This window comes from Cucurbita pepo, chromosome 1, assembly GCF_057944985.1.
Source record: "Cucurbita pepo subsp. pepo isolate OVF chromosome 1, ASM5794498v1, whole genome shotgun sequence".
NCBI lineage: Eukaryota > Viridiplantae > Streptophyta > Magnoliopsida > Cucurbitales > Cucurbitaceae > Cucurbita > Cucurbita pepo.
In genome coordinates this window covers 15,383,187-15,403,180 of record NC_141798.1, presented here as the reverse complement: position 1 = coordinate 15,403,180, position 19,994 = coordinate 15,383,187, and the positions used below count along the sequence as shown (strand labels likewise).

The 19,994-nt window shown below is 34.2% G+C and overlaps 1 non-coding gene across 1 annotated transcript; it reads right to left on the bottom strand.

Annotated features, from left to right (window-relative positions):
- Window positions 1-18,766: 18,766 nt before the first annotated feature.
- Window positions 18,767-18,906, bottom strand: LOC147794875 (small nucleolar RNA Z247). The gene has a single exon (XR_015413630.1). It is a non-coding gene; the product is annotated as a small nucleolar RNA Z247 (small nucleolar RNA).
- Window positions 18,907-19,994: the final 1,088 nt, after the last annotated feature.

Here is a 19,994-nt window from a genome sequence, read left to right as displayed (position 1 = left end):
TTTCTACTTAGATTAGTGTATCCACCAAGTATACTTTGTTGAAATTCAAACTCCCCACAACTTCCTACTTTATTATTGCCCTCTACGTGTTTGATGAATGTCCCCTCACGTTTTTGCTCCTCATAGTGCAAGATGTTGTCCATTCAACCCCATCTTGTGCCTACTCCTTGTTTCAATTTCTTTTGGAAGCTCTCGGAGGTAAGATCTCACCTCATTTTTTTTTAATGACTTTCAAGATTTCTTCTTTTTCATTCACTCCTTGTTTCTTAGACATCCATTTTTATAAAATTACTTCAAATATAAATTTCAATTTCAAATGAGACTCTTCAAATTTTGGGCTACTCATAATCTATTCAGCAATTGTCACCTTCTCCTCTCTCTCCTTCTTTTGTCTGTGTCTTCTTTTGTGTCTATGCATGTTAAGCTTTTGGCTTTTTCTCTGCTCTTCTTAGGTTGTTCATTTCTCTCCCCAAAATTTGCTCCCCACTTCTCTCAAATCTAGAAGTTTAATCTTCCTCTTTGAGAGGGGAAAATGTAGGAGATGGGTCATTGGATCCCTAATTCTCTCCTTAGTTTTGCAAAAAATCTTCATGTCTTGGTGGCTAATCATGAAGTCTCTCAAGCACTTGACTTCATTGTTTAAGCAACAGTCTTATAATGGTACATAACATGGCAATATTTTCATTAATTTCTTTCACCATTCTAATTTTAATTTTTTAATTAATAGTCTAAAGCTAATTTTATACTTCTTTTTGTATCTGATAACATGTTACTATCTACCAGTGTACTCAATACATTTTAGTGACGGATGTGAGTTGGATTTGAGTTTATGAAATTGTTATGGATGGGATGATCATAAATTTCTCAAACACTAAAAAAAAAAAAAATGTTAAACTTGATTTTGTTAGTTTGTAATTCAAAAAGAATGGGAAAGGTAAGAAAGGGAAAATGTTAACGACAGTGTTTCTTACTCAATTTTTTTTTTTTTTAGAATTATAAATAAATTATGAGCATATATGAATCCGGTTCTTTGTTTAAGTTTTTACTAGACCAATTATTTATCATTTTTCTCAAAGAAATAAAATTATAAAATTATTATTAAAAAATTATTAAAATTTAGAAATCTTGGAATATGGCTTGCATGGGCTAGTTTGGCTCGTTGTAGTCATCTAACTTTCGATCATCTCAGTTCAATTATTTCAGCTTGAGTTCAATCAATTTAAGCTTGCCAGTTTGGCTTGTTGTAGTCATCTAACTTTCGATCTACTTGGTTCAATTGTTTCAATTTTGGTTCAGTCAATTTAAACTCATGGGCATGGTCAATTCCAGTTGTTTCATATAACTTTAGGATATTTTAGATCAAAATAAGTTTGATCTAGGACTTTTTAAAGTTATTTTTTCCTATGTTTTTGTTTGTAGCTTTTCTCACTACTTAGAGCTTATTTTAGAGAAAATAGGTGGTTGTAGCATGATAAATATGTTCTATAATAAATTTCAATTGTAGGGTAAAATTGGATTTCATTAGGCTTGAACTTAAGTGACGTCCAACAAATGAATTTGTATTTAAAAAGACTGATTAAATTTTAATAGTATTAACACCTTCCTTTATAAGAAAATTTTAATTTTTTATTTACAGTGGATCGTGGGACGACATCTCATAAATTATCTCCAAATTTAAAAAACTCAAGGGTATTTTTGAAACATCTTTGAAGGTTCAATGATATTTTTGAAACTTTCTTGAAAATTTAATGGTATTTTAAAAAAAAGAAATTAATTATTTTTCATCCAAAACTAATAGCAAGAGTATTTTTTTTTAATCAAAAAGTATTTTCGAAATTTTTTTAAAAAATCAAAAGGTAACAACAAAATTTATTTTTTCAAACAAAATATAAGGTTGAAAGAATATTTTTATTAATTTTATAGGAGTGGAACAGACATAAAAAGTTAAAGGTTTGAATCTCAATTAATTTTTTAAATTATTAGGATGAGAGAGAAATCTTAGAATAAGGACTAGAAGTAACTAAAGAGGAAAACGGATGAGAGAGAAATCTTGGAATAAGGACTTGAAGTAAAAACAGTCTAAGGGATGAGAGAGAAATCTTGGAATAAGGGCTAGGAGTAACAACTAGCTAGGAGTTGAAAGTCAAAAGTGCATAGTCAGTTCATCACTACATGTATAGCACAAGTTTCAAAGTAAGAGAGAAAACTACCAAGAAAGATAAAATAATGAGATTAGAAAAAAAAAAAAAAAATGAAATGGAGGTCTCCCTTTCCCCTTCCTTTACCCGAAAAGAAAGGAGATGAAATTGGAGGACTCCAGTTCCCCTTCCTTTACCCCATTGTCCTCTGTTGTCTGTTCTTTGTCCTCCTACCGTTATCTTTGTCCTCTTACAGTTATGGCTATCATCACAAAAAGTAGGATCTTGTTCATCTTTATCTATACAAAAATTGGCATAATCTCTACTCTCTTACGGTCATTTCTATTTAGATTCGTGTACCCACCAAGTATTCTCCGTTGAAACTCAAACTCACCCCACAACTTCCTACTTTATCATTGTCCCCTACATCAATGTCTCCCTCCATGTTTTCTTTCCTCATATTGGAAGGTGTTGTCCATTCAACCCCACTTCTTGCCTCCTCCTTGTTTCAATCCCTTTTGGAAGCTCTCTAAGGTAAGATCTTACTTCCTTTTCTTTTAATGCCTTTTCATGTCGGATTTCTTCCTTTTCATTCACTTTTTGTTTCTTTTGAAACACCCAATTTTGTAAACTATAAATGTCAATTCCAACTAAAATTCTTTTACCAATGGGCTACTCTTATCCATTAAACAATTTCCACTTCTCTTGCTTTTTCCTTGATGAAGCCCGGTTTGTTTCACTAAGCACCGTCACCTACTCTATCTTCTTCTTCTTCATCATCTATGTATGTGTCTATGCATGTTGAGCATTTAGCTTTGTCTCTTCTCCTCTTCTCCGTTTTTGGGTGGTTCATTTCTCTCCCCCAAAATTTAATCAGCAACTTCTCTTTGTAAACACAATTTATTTCATATTCATAAATACTATTCCAAAACTTTCATAAATTTAACATACATAAATTCATAAACTATTGGTGGTGAAAATAAAAAAAATCAAAATATGAAAACTTAATAATATATAAAAACAATTGGAGTAAAACAAATAAAAGAAAACTTATAAAAAAAAGTAGAAGAATAATTACAACTCTACCCATTCTATTTTTAATTTTAATCATTTTTTAACTCAAGATGTTGAATCCATTAGTCAAACCCTAATTTAATCTTATTTATTTATTCATCTTATTATTATCCCTATTCAATTTCAAAATTAAATCTACTTTTATTAATAACGAAATAGAAATATTAAAATTAAATAAATTTTAGAATAAAATAAAAGTTAAATTAATAAAAATATGTCTGAGTGCTTTACTCACAATTACTCCTGACTTTTAAGAGTTTAACTTACCAATTTAACTTAAAAAAAATAGGAAAATAGTCATACCCTAAAATACTATCATTAATACTCTTTTTAACTTCTTAAATTCTTACCATTAGTCACTATATTTAAAAAATACTCATGAAATTTTAAACGTAACGTTAACATTCTCATAGATTATCTCTAAATATTTAAAAACTCGGTACTTTTGAAACATTATTGAAAGTTACATTTTTGAAACTTTTGATAGTAAGTTCAAGGGTATTTTTAAAATACAAATTAATGATTTCATCTAACAGGAACCTATAATTTTTTTTTTTTTAATTTAAGAATATTTTTTAGGTTTTCTTAAAAAAATTGAAGGGTATTATTAAAACTTATTAATTTAAACAAAATAAAAATAAAAATTTGAAAGAGAAATTGTATTAATTTTAAATGAGTGGAGAAAAAAAAATTTTAAAAAATTTAAAAATTAAAAGAGGTTTGAATCTCAATTAATTTTTTTTTTTTTAATTTTGAGATGAGAGAGAAATCAAGAGAGAGATCTGGGAATAAGGGCCACCACAAACGCTATTGAGGTGAAAGTTAAATGTATATCCAAGTAGTTCATCTCTGCATGTAACACATCATTTCAAAGTGAGAGAGAAAGCAACAAAGAGATAGAAAAGGGTGATTAGAAAAAGAAGGTAGATGAAATCGAGGAGTGAGGGGAGAGTACACACAGAGTGGTGGTATCCTCCCCTTCCTCCCCTCTGTCCTCTGTTTCAGTTCTGTGATGATCATCACAAAAAGTTGGTCTTATTCATCTTTATCCATCTAAAAATTGGCATAATATGTGTGGTCTCACTCTTATTTCTACTCAGATTTGTATAGCCACGTGTATTCTCTTTTAAACTCAAATTCACCCCACAACTTCCTACTTTGTCATTGCCCTCTACGTGTTTGATGAATGTCTCACCTCCCATGTTGTTTTTGTTGGTGGTAATGTAAGGGGTTGCCCATCAACCCCATCTTTTGTCTTTACTTCTTTTTGGAAACTCTCAAATTTAAGGTATAACTTCCTGTTCTTTTAATGCCTTTACATTTCAAATTTCTTCTTTTTCATTCCCTCTTTGTTCTCATCTATTTAGCAATTGCCACCTTCTCTTCTTATTTTTGTCTTGATGAAGCCCCATTTCACTAAGCACCAAACACCGTTGCTGACTCTCTGTGTGTCTCCTTCTGTGTCTGCGTCACCTTTGTGTATGTGTCTTTGCATGTTAAACTTTTAACTTTGTCTCTGCTCTTTTTGGGTTGTTCATCTGTCTCCCCCAAAATTTTCCCTTAGCTCCTCTCAAAACTAGAAATTTGTCTATGCTCTTTTTAGGTTGTTTATCTCTCTCCCCCAAAATTTTCCCGAAAATGTTGGAGGAAATGGTAATTGGGTCCCTCCTCCCAATTTTACAAAAAATCTTCTTATCTTGGTGGTGGATCATGAACCCTTGTCTCTCAAGCACATGACATCATTGTTTAAGCAAGAGTCTTTCAATGGTACATAGCATCACAATATTTCCATTAATCTGTTTCACCATCCTAATTTTAATTTTTTAAGCAACTGTCTAAAGTTAATGTTATGGTTCTTTTTGTATCTCGTTGCATGTTGCAATCCTTAAAAAAAAAAACTTAATGCATTTTAGTGGTAGATGTATGATGGGGTTTGAGCTTATGAAATTGTTATGGATCGTTGTTGTGATCGATCAAAAGCTTATCAAATAGAAGAAGAAGAAAAAAAAAACTGTTAACTTGATTTCTTAACTATTTTATTAGTTTTTTTTTTTATTGTTGTTGTGATGTTTTTATTTAATACTATGTTTTCATATGAGGATATTTTCTTAAATTCAGAGCATAAAAGTATAAGATATGAATGCATTCTTTGTTTATGTTTCAATAAGACAAATTAGGTGTGTATCTCATCTATTATCTATCCATTGTATCTGATCTATTATCTATCCATTTTCTCAAAGTGTAATTTGTTTGTTGGTTCATTTGTGGGACTAGTTATAGTAATATCCTTCCGCTTTAAGCTTTTGTTTTTCTTTTTCTATGAACTTAGTGTGCATGACATGATTTTATTTTAATTTTTTTATTTAGGTCCAAGGATGGAAGCATCCAAATTCAATTTCTCAGTCGGGACTCAACTTCCTCCCTTGGTGCAAAAGCAGCACAATCATGAGGCAAACAAATCTTCACAGGAGAATCATGAGGCAAACAAATCTACACAGGGAGGTTTAACCTATCTTTGAGGACGGAAAAGATTCCGACTTATTGCTCCTAAGCCTGTGTCTAATCCTAAACTGCTTGTTAGCCTCAACTTTGTAAATCGTTGTCTCAGAATGCTTGACCACAATTTTCAGCATGTTGGTTCAAACTACAATTCAGTTCCATATAGCATCAATAAGACGACTACAGAGGTAACTTCTCGTGTATTTGATAAAATTCAGTTCTCAAATATACATCAAGCTAGCTCAGCAGCTAGAAGCAATGGAATTTAGTGACACGTCAGAAGGGATTCAGTTAATGTCAAAGAACCTCGCTTTACCTGATTAGACCAACTTGGAAATATTGCTGCAAATTTTGAAAATGAAGGAAGCCAACAACAATTAGCAGAATATGATTATCTCTTAAATATTTTAGAAGACGATCCACACGACTTTGCCAGCGGCTTTAATCTGAGTGATGTAGATAAATGCAGCGAGTGGCTAAGGAACACTATTCTCGAAAACGGGAGTGGTCCAGATAGCTTTATCAATGACAGTGCAGAAAACTTTCGAGTTGAAATCAATCAATAAATAGGTATGTTTTACTTTTATAATGTTCTCAATGTCTTTAAAAATCTTCAATAAACTAAAAGTTAAAGATTTATTCTTAACCGTAGGTTGAAGAGTCTTAAGAAGCAAGATAAAGAGTTTAACCCTCCGATCAAATATACACAGATCTTCATAATTGAAGATTCAATCTCAAGAACAAAGACCATATTTCTTTAAAAATTTTATTAAAAAAATAATATATATATTTACATATTTAAAAAATATCTAATAAAAAGATATATGTCAAAATATTTTCAAACCTAAAATACTTATAATTATATTTTATTAAAAATTAAGTGAAATAAGTAAACACAATTTATTTCATATCCACAAATAATTTTTAGAATTTTTTTAAAGAAATTCATAAAATAGTAGTTTTAAAAAAGAAATCAAAATCGAAACGTAATAATATAATAAAAACTATTAGAGTAAAAAAAGTATGAGAAAAACTTATTTAAAAAAATGTGGAGAAGGATTATAATAACTACACTTTTCTATTTTTAATTTTAATTATTTTTTAACCCACACTCTCATATATAGAAGAAAAGAGTTGGATCCATTAGTCTCTAATGTAATCTTATTATTTATACCTAATCATATTCCAAACTAAATCTATTTTTATTAATTGAAAAATTGAAACATTACAATTAAATAAACTTAGAGAATAAAATAAATACTATATTAATAAAAATATGTCTAATACTTTTATCTAATAGACTTTCAAAAATCTAAATAACAATTTTAAACTAAAAAATACTTTTCCACTAATACTATGTTTTAAAATACTCATGGAATTTTAAAAATAACATTAACATCCTTCACCTTTCATAAGAAATTTTAATTTTTTTTACCATCACCTCTCATAGATTATATGATATTTTTATTTTTTTTTTCTTGAAAGTTTAAGGATATTTTTGAAAAAAAAAATTATTTTTTCAGATTTTTGTAAAAAATATATCTGGATTTTTTAAACTTTTTTTTAAAACAAAATATAAAGTTGAAAGAGTATTTTTATTAATTTTAAATTAAATAGAGATTTGAACCTTCACCTAATTTCTTTATATAAAATTAGTTCAAAATTTAAATTGTGTGAGATGAGAGAGAAATTCGGGAAGAGGGACCATAATTAAGGACAAACAAGATTCAGGTGAAAATCAAAGGTGCAGTGAGAAGTTATCCATGCATGTGAGGGTCCTTTATCCAAAAATTGGCATCATTTATGTTGTTGCACTATCCTTTCTACTCGGGTTAATCAAGTACTCTAGACCTTCAATCCAGTCCTTTCTAAATATTTGACTAAGACTAAATTAATAAAAATGAGTCTAGTACTTTATCTAAAAAATACGAATAACAATTTTAAACTAAAAAAAGTTAAAAAAAAATATAGTTTATTTAAAAAATATATATCTTTGAATGTTGAATGGTGTTTCAAAAATACCATTCATTAATACACTTCAACTTAAAAAAAAAAAAAAAAAAAAAAATTCAAAAATATTCTTATCATTAGTTCTATGTTTAAAAAATAGTCATGAAATCTTAAAAATAGCATTAACACCCTCCACCTTTTAATTTTTTTACCATTTATCAACATCTCATAAATTAGCTCCAAATTTTTAAAAACTCAACGGTACTTTTCAAACATTATTGAAAGTTTAATATATTTTAGAAACTTTTTTTTTTTTTTTAAGTAGTATTTTTTAAAAAAGAAAATTACTATTTTCATCCAAAACTAACGGTAACCCTATTTTTTTTTTTTTTTAAATTTAAAGTATTTTTGAGATTTTCTTAAAAATTGAAGGGTAACGTCAAAACTTAAGTTTTTAAACCAAATAAAAGAGTAATTTTATTAATTTTGAATGAGTGGAGCATGGACATAAAAAAATTAAAGAGGTTTAAATCTCAACTAATTTCTTTATACAAAATTAGTTCAAGATTTGAAAGGTATAAGATGAGAGTGAAATAGGGAGAAATCTGGTGACAAGGGCCAAAAGTAACCACAAGCGAGATTGAGGAGAAAGTCAAACGTGCAAATCATCACTGCATATAACGCTCCAAGTTTCAAAGTGAGAGAAATATGGGAAAGGGGGTAAACACGTGAGAGAGAAATATGGAAAAAGGAAACTGAAACACGTGAGAGAGAAATACGGAAAACGGAAACTGAAACACGTGAGAGAAATATGGAAAACGGAAGCTTAAACACGAGAGAGAGAAATATGGAAGACAAAAACTAAAACACGTGAGAGAGAAATAGGGAAAATGGAAACTTAACCAGGTGAGATTCTGAAGCTGAAACACCTGAGAGAGAAATATGGGAAAGGGGCCAGAAACACGAGAACGAGAGAGAGAGAGGAAACGGAAACACTTGAGAGAGAGAAATATGGGAGAGGGGCGGGAAGTAACGAGAAAGAGAGAGAGAGAACCAAAACACGTGAGAGAGAAATATAGGAAAGGGGCCAGAAGTGACGAGAAAGAGAGATTGAGATGAAAGTAAAAGATGTTTGGAAAACGGCTACATGTAACACAATAGAGAAAAGTCAAAGTTGCAGTGTAGAGTAGAACAGTCCATTATATGTAAGAGAGAGAGCCACAAAAAGAACCTAAACTGATTAAAAACAGAAAAAGAAAGGAGATGAAACCGCAATGATGGGAGGGAAGCGTACACACCCGGTGGGTGTACCTCCCCCTTCCTCTACACTCGTTGATACACACCTAATAGGGTACCATCCCCTTCCTTGCGTTTGTTGATATACACTTAGTGGGGTACCATCTCCCTTCCTCCACCTTTGTTGATACACACCCACCTTTATCCTCAGTCCTCAGTCCTCTGTCCTTTTACACAGTTATATGACGATCATCATAAAAAGGTGATGGCCTTGTTCATTGGCATAATATAATGTCTTTCATTTCAATTTAGATTCGTGTACCCACCGAGTATTCTTCGTTGAAACTCAAACTCACCCCACAACTTCCTATACGTGTTTGATGAATGTCCCCCTCCTTCCTTTTCTTTTAATGTATTTCCATATCGGATTTCTTCTTTTTTATCCACTCTTTGTTTCTTTTGAAGCACCAAATTTTGTAAAATTACTTCAAACAGTGGATATAAATGTCAACTCGTTCTAAGACTCCTTCAATTATGGGCTACTGTCATCCAATCTCTAGCTTCTCCTTTTGCTTTTGCCTCGATGAAGCTCTGTTTCACTAAGCACCGTCACTCACTCTCTCCATCTTCTTGCATTTTGAGCTTTTAGCTTTGTCTCTTTTCTTTTTGGGCTGTTCATCTCTCTCTCCCAAAATTTACTCTCTAGTTCTCTCTCAAACCTAGCAGTTTAAGCTCCCTTCTTACATATTCTCCGTGAGAAATGACCTCAAATCTAGAAGTTTAATCTCCCTTAGTACAGATTCTCTGTGAGAAATGATCTCAAATCTATAAGTTTAATCTCCCTTCTTTCAGATTGTGGGTGAGAAATGAGAATTGATCTCATATCGAGATGTTTAATCTCCCCTCTTTCAGATTCTCTGTGAGAAACGAGAAATGCAGGAAATGGGTCATCGGGTCGCTGATTCTCTCCCTAGCTTTGCCAAAAATCTTCATATCTCGGTGGTGGATCATGAACCCTTGTTTCTCAAGCACGTGACTTCATTGCTTGAGCAACACTCTTGCAATGGTAAGGAGCATCACAATATTTTCATTAATCTCGCCATCATAATTTTAATTTTTTAGGCAATTGTCTAAAGCTAATGTTATGCTTCTTTTTGTATATGATAACATGTAGTAATCTGTAAGTGTAGTCTTGAAAGAAATTCATAGAGGTTTGGGTTTATGAAATTGTTATGGTTGTAACATTATTATATCACAATTTATATATATTTTTAATTTTGTTATATACCGTATCTCTAAAATAATTATTTTTATTTTTTATTTTTTTTAATTTCATGATCTATCAGTATGTTTTTCTTACTTTAACTAATTTTCAAGGAGTTTGTATTTAGTTTTTCTTTAGTTTCATAACAATGTTGAACGTTACAATTTGTGCTCGTTGTTTTGATTGATTTTTTTTTAATTGTGTTTGTTTGTAAAGTTTTAACATATTTTATCTAATATTGTATCCTTTTAAAAAAAATAATTTTTTTAACAACCCGACAATCTAATCGGAACCAAACCTGAAAATAGAGGGTTACAGAGGGTTTGGCCCAACCCAAAAATAGAGAACCTAAAAATAGAGGGTTATAGAGGGTTGGGCCCAGCCTGAAAATGGAGGATTACAGTGAGTTGGGTTGGTGAAAATTTTCAGGTTGGGTAGGTTTACCAGTCAAACCAATCTAAACTTTTGGGTTGGGTAAAAAAAAAATAAAAAAAAATCTCTCAACCCAAGACAATTTAAGCCCTTAATATTAACAATTTCACTTAATTCTATTTTTAATTTTAATCATTTTATTTACAAAGAGATAAGAGGTTGGATCTATTAAAATTAAAATATTAAAATTAAATAAATTTGAGAATATAATAAAGATGAAATTAATAAAAAAAAATTTAAATGTAATTTATTTCAAAAATACTTGTGACTTTTAATGGTGTTTAAAAAAAAACAATACATTAATACTTTTCAACTTAGAAAAAAAAAAAGTTAAAAAATACTCTTAGTATTACTATTATGTTTAAAAAATACTCATGAAACCTTATAGCATTATCACCCTTCACCTTTATAAGAAAATTTTAATTTTTTTTTTTTTTATGATCTAGCGACATCTCATAGATTATCTCTGATCTATTGAGATCTCATAGATTATCTCCAAATTTTTAAAAATTCAATGGTACTTTTGAAACACTTTCGAAAGTTTAATAATATTTTTGAAACATTTTTTTGAAAGTTTAAAGATATTTTTGGAAAAAAAAATTAAAGCTTTTCATCGAAAAGTAACCGATATTCTTCTTCTTTTTTTTTTTTTTAATTTAAGAGTATTTTTGAAATTGAGTAATATCAAAACTTCATATTTGAAAGAAAATAAAAGAGTATTTTTTTTATTAATTTTGAATGAGTGGAGCATTGTAAGGACATAAAAAATTAAAAGAGTTGTGAACCTCAACTAACTCCTTTATACAAAATTAGTTCAAAGATTTGAATTGTGTAGGATGAGAAAAAAATTTGGGAGGAGGGGCCGAAGTAAGGACAAGATAGATTGAGGTGATAGTCAACGGTAAAGGAGGTGAGAGTCAAAGGTGAAGAGTTCATCACATGTAAGCAGCAGTTTTGAAGTGAGAGAGAAAGCCACAAAGTGAGATTAGAAAAAGAATGGAAAAGGAGGAAGAAGTAACTACAAGCTAGATTGAGGTGAAAGTCAAAGAAATTAGTTCAAGATTTCAATTGTGTGGAATGAGAGGGAAATCTAGGAAGTGAGACCAAAAGTAACATAAAAATTGTGTGGAATGAGAGAAAAATTAGTTATAAGATTTGAATTGTGTGGGATGAGAGAGAAATTTGGGAAGAGGGACGGAAGTAATTACAGAAATTATATAGGATGAGAGAGAAATATGGGGAGAGGGACCAAAATAAGGACAGCAGATATCATATTGCTAGCCACTTTAGAGTGAGAGAGAAAATCAAAGAAATTAGTTTAAGATTTGAATTGTGTGAGATAAGAGACAAATTTAGAGGGACCAGAAATGAGGGCACGGCAGATATCATCACTGCCCACTCTAAAATGAAAGAGAAAATCAAAGAAATTAGTTCAAGATTTGAATTGTCTGGAATAAGAGAAAAATATGGAAAGAGGGGCCAAAAGTAAGAATAGAGCAGTTCATCACTGCATGGCTAGAGTTTTAAAGTGAGAGAAATCCGTGAGATTAGAACAAAAGAGGAGATCAAAGCAAGAACTCGGAGGGATGGTACACACCCCCTTCAAACCTTTATTCTTTGTCCTCAAGTTCTCTATCTTTTTACACATTTATATACTTAAAAAACACTAATTAAATTTGAAAAGTATTATTAACACCTTTTATCTTTATAAAAAAATATAAAATATCGATTAACCGTAAAAAAAAACACCTTTATAGATTATCTCCCGATTTTTAACAAAGTAATTAATACTTTTGAAACTTTTTGAAAGTTAGGTTATTTTTTAAAAAAAAAATATTAAGATTCTCATCCAAGAATAATTTTTGAATTTTTTTAAAAATTAAAAGTATTTATGAGGTTTTGTTAAAAGTTTAAAGAGTTTGATTAAAACTTTTTTCTTTTTAAACAAAATACAAAGAGTATTTTTATTAATTTTAGATGAGTGGAGCATAAACCTAAAAGGTTAAAAGAAATTTGAATCTTAACTAATTTTCTTATACAAAATTAGTTCAAAATTTAAACGGTGTGGGATAAGAGAGAATAAAAAAGTAACCCAAGAAGCACTAAGGTGGAAGTCAAATGTGCAGAGATGTATGCAAGGCACTAGTTTTAAAGTGAGAAAGAAAGTCACAAGACAGAAAATTGTGAGGTTAGAAAGAATAAGGAGATGAAACCTGACGAAGGGGAGGGGTGTGTACCATCCCCTTCTACCTCTATCCTTTGTTCTTTGTCCTCCCACTCGTTATCATCACAAAAAGTGGAGCCTTGTTCATCTTTATCCATAAATTGGTATAATCTATATTTCCTTCCTATCATTTCTACTTAGATTCGTGTATCCACCAAGTATACTTAGTTGAAATTTAAACTCCCCACAACTTCTTACTTTGTCATTGCCCTCTACGTGTTTGATGAAGGTCCCCCTCCATGTTTTTGCTCTTGATAGTGCAAGATGTTGTCCATTCAACCCCATCTTTTGCCTCCTCTTTGTTTCAATCCCTTCCACCCTTTTGGAAGCTATCAAATGTAAGATCTCACTTTATTTTTTGATGCCTTCACAGATTTCTTCTTTTTTCATTCACTCCTCGTTTCTTTTGAAGCACCCATTTTTGTAAAATTACTTCAAACGGTGAATATAAATTTCAATTCCAACTAAAACTCTTCCAGCTTTGAGCTACTCATAATCTATTTTGCAATTGTCACCTCCTCTCTCTCCTTTTGTGTCTTCTTCTATTTCTGTCTCTGCATGTTAAGTTTTTAGCTTTGTCTCAGATCTTTTTGGGTTGTTCATTTCTCTCCTCCAAATTCATAATCTATTGAACAATTGTCACCTCCTCTCTCTCCATTTGTGACTTCGTGTCTCTGCATGTTAAGTTTTTAGCTTTGTCTCAGATCTTTTTGGGTTGTTCATTTCTCTTCTCCAAAATTTGCTCCCCCAACTTCTCTCAAATTTAAAAGTTTAATCTTACTCTCAAACTTGGAAAATGCAGGAGATGGATCATTGGATCCCTAATTCTCTCCCTAATTTTGTCAAAAATCTTCATATCTTGGTGGCCGATCATGAAGTCTCTCAAGCACTCTTCATTGTGAAGATTTGAATGATGCGGGATGAGAGAGGAGAGAGAAATCTTGGAATAAGGGCTAGAAGTAACTACAAGCTAGATGATGAAAGTCAAAAGTGTAGAGCCGTTCACAATGCATGTATAGCACAAGTGTCAAAGTAAGAAGTCAAAAGTGCAGAGTAGTTCACACTGCATGTATAGCACAAGTTTCAAAGTAAGAAAGTCAATAGTGCAGAGCAGTTCGTCACTGCATGTATAGCACAAGTTTCAAAGTAAGAGAGAAAGCCCCACGGAAACAGAAAATGGTGAGATTAGAAAAAAGAATGGAGATGAAATGGAGGACACGCTTTCCCCTTCCTTTACCCCATTGTCATCTGTTCTCTCTTCTTTGTCCTCTTACCATTATCTTTGTCCTCTTATAGTTATGGCTATCATCACAAAAAGTAGGACCTTGTTCATATTTATCCATCCAAAAATTGGCATAATCTATACTCTCTTACTGTCATTTCTACTCAAATTCGTGTACCCACCAAGTATTCTCCATTGAAACACAAACTCACCCCACAACTTCCTACTTTGTCATTGTCCCCCTCCGTGTTCGATAAATGTCTCCCTCCGTGTTCGATAAATGTCTCCCTCCATGTTCAATGAATGTCCCCCTCCATGTTTTCGCTCCTCATATTGCAAGGTGTTGCCCATTCAACCCCACTTCTTGCCTCTTCCTTGTTTCAATCCCTTTTGGAAGCTCTCGAAGGTAAGATCTTACTTCCTTTTCTTTTAATGTCATTTCATGTCGAATTTCTTCATTTTCATTCACCTTTTGTTTCTTTTGAAACACCCAATTTTGTAAAATATAAATTTCATTTCCAACTAAAACTCTTTTAGCAATGGGCTACTCTCATCTATTAAGCAACTTCTAGCTTCTCTTGCTTTTTCCTTGATGAAGTCCCGTTTGTTTCACTAAGCACCCTCACTTACTCTCTTCTTCTTCTTCATCTATGTCTGTGTCTCTACATATTAAGCATTTAGTTTTGTCTCCTCTCCTCTTCTCCTTTTTTGGTAGAATTTGTAAACACAATTTATTTCATATTCATAAATAGTGTTCAAAAAATTTCATAAATTTAATATAAATAAATTCATATAATATTGGTGGTGAAAAAAAAAATCAAAATATGAAAACTACATATAAAAACAATTAGAGTAAAACAAATAACAAAAAAACTTATAAAAAAAAGTAGAAGGATGATAATTACATCTCCACTCCATTCTGTTAGATTGAATGGCACGATGACCTATATGGGTCACGACCTCATGTATTTATAGATGCGTATAATGAAGATTACATTCCAAATCTATGATTTGGTAACAAACCATAAAATCATAGATTTGGTAACAAACCCTTCAAATCATAAACTAGTAAATCTTAGACTATTTTAGTATATACAGTTATGATCTATTTTAGGTTTAACACCCCCCCTCAATCTGGACGATGTACTACTAAGTTCAGATTGCGCCTAAAATAGCTAAAAGAAGGAGCTGGCAGTGGCTTTGTCATGATATCGGCGAGCTGATCCTTGGAAGATATGAGTCGAACATCAAGCTGACGAGTCGATACTCGTTCACGAACGAAGTGATAATCAACCTCAACATGCTTCGTCCGTCGATGAAAGATTGGATTGGCGGATAGGTAGGTGGCACCAATGTTGTCACACCATAGGCTAGGCGCTCGCGCTTGCGAGATCCCGAGCTCACGCAAGAGAACTTGGATCCAAATTAATTCGGCAGTGGCATCAGCAACCGCCTTATATTCGGCTTCCGTACTAGAACGAGAAACTGTCGATTGTTTCCTCGAACTCCAAGAGATAAGATTGCCACCAAAGAAGATCACATAGCCTCCAGTGCTTCGACGATCATCAGGATTCCCAGCCCAATCAGCATCTGAAAAGGCACTCAACAAATCAGTGCTGGACTTTGTAAGACACAAACCCATATCAATAGTGTCATGTAGATAACGGAGAATTCGTTTGACTGCCGCCCAATGTATAGAAGTCGGAGAGGACATGAACTGACACACTCTGTTGACACAGAAGGATATATCAGGACGTGTCAGAGACAAATATTGGAGAGCACCAACGACACTTCGATAGCGAGTAGTATCCTCAGGTGAGAGCTTTTCACCACCATTCAATAACAACTTCTCACTGGGAAGCATAGGTGTGGGCACACCTTTGGAGGTGAGCATATTGGTTCTGGCTAATAAATCTCGAATGTATTTATGTTGTGTCAGAATAAGTCCACTAGAAGTATGGCGGACCTCAATCCCAAGAAAATAACTCAAAATACCAAGATCCTTGACGGCAAAATCATCCTGAAGCTGTGTAAGAAGTTTCTCAGTAGCCGTAGAAGATGAGCTGATGATAATAATATCATCAACGTAGATGAGAATATACATCTGAATGCCCGTTTTGTTAAAAATAAAAAGAGAGACATCAGCCTTTGAAGGTGTAAAATCCAGCTGTAATAGTTTGGAGCTAAGGCGAGAAAACCAGGCACGCGGAGCTTGTTTAAGGCCATAAAGCGACTTATCCAGCTTGCAGAGATAACCAGGGTGTTGAGAATCCACAAATCCAGGGGGCTGCTTCATATAAACATCTTCATTAAGAAGGCCATGAAGAAAAGCATTTTGAATATCAATCTGCCGAATAGCCCAACCACGAGAAATAGCAAGAGATAATAAGAGCCGAATGGTAGTGGGCTTAACAACTGGACTAAAGGTATCATCATAATCGACGCCATACTGCTGTTTAAAACCTTTAGCAACCAGGCGTGCTTTGTAGCGATCAATAGAGCCATCTGGCTTTTGTTTGAGTTTGAAAACCCATTTGCAATCAATAACGTTAAGACCAGCACGAGGAGGAACTAAGTGCCATGTCTTATTTTTTTGAAGTGCCTGAAATTCATCATTCATTGCCTGACGCCAGAGGGGATGCTCCATAGCAGTAATATGTGAAGTAGGTTCAGAGGCAGAAGACCGAGCTACAAGATATGTTACTGTTCCATCTGTACGCACCTTGGGTTTTTTGATATTGTGCTTCAATCGAGTACCATACGGATGAGTAGTAGGTGCAGGATCCACATTTGAGGGGACGGCCGTATCAGCCGTTGCGAGGGGAGCAACCGATGCTACAGCAGTTGGTTGACCAACGGCCGAGGATTCGACCGGGCATTGCGCAATATCATCTGCTGGCGGAGAAGCCGATGCCTCAATCATTGGCGGAACAACCAACGCCGATTCGAATGGCAGCGACGCGGAGGATTGTTGCGGCAATTCCGAAGCTGATGTAGACACCAAATTTTCTGCATCCAAAGAGTTAGTAGGCCCAGACATATGCATGTGATCATTCTCCAAATTAGTACTGCTATTACCCAAATGCAAGGTGCACAAATCAGGGGCATTATGCGTCGACTGCATGATTGGGGAAGAATTAGGTGAGGCTCTCTTGAATGGAAAAACATTTTCATCAAATATGACATCTCTAGACATATAGACACGACCAGAATCGGTGTCAAGACACTTATACCCTTTATGTGAAGAACTGTAGCCTAGAAAGACACATTCCTTTGATCGAAAAGAGAGCTTTTGTTTGTTATAAGGACGAAGATGAGGCCAACAGGCACACCCAAAAATTTTTAATAAGGAGTAATTTGGTGGGGTATGAAAAAGAAGCTCTAAGGGGCATTTTTTATCGATGACACGAGTAGGAAGACGATTGATGAGATATGTGGCTGTAAGAAACGCGTCGTCCCAAAATTTAATAGGTACATGAGCATGAGCTAAAAGGGCTAGGCCAGTTTCAACAATATGACGATGCTTGCGTTCAGCAGACCCATTTTGTTGATGTGTGTGAGGGCACGAAACACGATGACCAATTCCAAGGGAACGAAAAAATGTGTTATGAATTTTCTGATATTCCCCACCCCAATCAGATTGAACCCACTTGATTTTAGTATCTAGGAGGCGCTCAACATGAGCTTGGAATTGCAAAAATATACGAGGAGCTTCTGTACGATCATGCATCAAATAGATCCACGAAAATTTACTGAAATCATCAATGAAACTAATATAATATTTAAAACCCCCAACAGATGGAGGTGCAGGGCCCCAAACATCCGAAAAAATAAGTTCCAAAGGTGACGAAGACCTATGGGAAAAACTAGTATATGGTAATCGATGACTCTTTGCTAACTGACACGCATTACAAACTGACAAAGATGACTCACTAGCACACGAAATATTATTTAGACGCAAAATGGATTTTATTACTTGAGATGAAGGATGTCCAAGACGAGCATGCCATTGGGCGTGAGTAGTAGATCTGCTCACCAAGGCGTGCTTGAGATTATCGACATCGGATGGCTTAATAGGATAAAGACCAGATTCACACCTCCCATTTAGGAGACTTTTCCTCGACTGTCGATCCTTTATAGAAAAATGCCAAGGATGGAATTCAAAAAATACGTCATTATCACGAGAAAATTTATGAACAGAAAGAAGATGTTTGGAAATTTCAGGCACATGCAAAATATTACGCAACGCAAGAGGACGAGTAGCAGTATTAATTAGAGAATGACCAGTATGCAAAACACGCAAACCTGCTCCATTGCCGACTTGAACTTGTTCACCTCCATGATAACGTTCACGCACAGCGAGACGATCCAGGTCACTGGTGATATGGTCCGTAGCGCCTGTGTCGCTGTACCAATTTGGGTCAATCTTGTAAGAGGAAGTAGCCGCCAGTGCCGTAGGAGGAGCAGAAGAAGGTTCATCTTGATAGGACTCATCCATCCTATGCCAGCAGCGGATAGCAGTATGCCCCACTTTGCCGCAGATCTGGCAGGAAGGACGAGCAGAAGGGCCACGACGATCACCAGCAGGACGAGAGGGTGCATAACCTTGAGAACGACCACGACCGCGATCCCTACGCCCACGATTCTTCTGCTGACCACCACGACTAGCATAATTGGCAGAAGATCCAAGATTTAACTGAAGTTCAGCCTGGTGTTGTAGTTGGCGAGCTTCATACGTCATTAGATGTGCAAACACATCATCAAGGGTGAGGGCTTCACTCTTGGTAGTCATTGAGGTGACGAAGGGATCATAGTCAGGGCCAAGACCAGCGAGAAGATACGCGATCACATCATCATCCTGCAAGGCAGAGCCGGCGGCGGCCAGCTCGGTGGCTAGCCCTTTGATCTTGCAAAAATAATTTGCAGCAGATTGATCTCGTTTCTTGGACGTGGCAAGCTCAACACGAATCTGAGTAGTGCGAGCACGAGTTGACGATGAAAACATCCGCTGCAGGGTATCCCACGCCTCCTTGGACGTAGTAGCGGCAACCACATCATGAAGAATCTCCTCAGACATGGAGGAGAGAAGGCCGCTAAGGACTTGTTGATCCTGATCATACCACTGATTATAGGCCGGATTAGAGACCAGCTCAGCACCAGCAGCAGTTGAGGAAGGGATCAGCTTGGCAGGTGCAACATTGGTGCCATCGAGGTAGCCCATAAGCTTCGTACTCCGTAGGTAGGGGAGGAGCTGGGCACGCCATATGATGAAGTTGTTTTTGGTTAGACGAATTGTGACAACATGGTGTAGAGGGATTGGATATTGTTTAAGGCCAAAAGTCGCCATGGTAGTTGAGACGGTGTTGGAGATGGTGGATGGAGAGGAGGAAGAAGACATGGCGAGGAGTTTAAAAAATAAACCTTGGCTCTGATACCATGTTAGATTGAATGGCACGATGACCTATATGGGTCACGACCTCATGTATTTATAGATGCGTATAATGAAGATTACATTCCAAATCTATGATTTGGTAACAAACCATAAAATCATAGATTTGGTAACAAACCCTTCAAATCATAAACTAGTAAATCTTAGACTATTTTAGTATATACAGTTATGATCTATTTTAGGTTTAACATTGTTGGATGATGGAAGTCCCACATCGACTAATTTAGGGAATGATCATGGGTTTATAAGTGAGGAATACTAACTCCATTGGTATGAGGCCTTTTGGGGAAGCCCAAAGCAAAGCCATGAGAGCTTATGCTCAAAGTGGACAATATCATACCATTGTGGAGAGTCGTGTTCGTCTAACACATTCTACTTTTAATTTTAATCATTTTTTAACCCACCCTCTCATTTTGGATATTATTTATGGAGGAAAAGAGGTTGGATCCATTAGTCAAACCCTAATTTAATCTTATTTATTTATTCATCTTATTATTTATCACTAT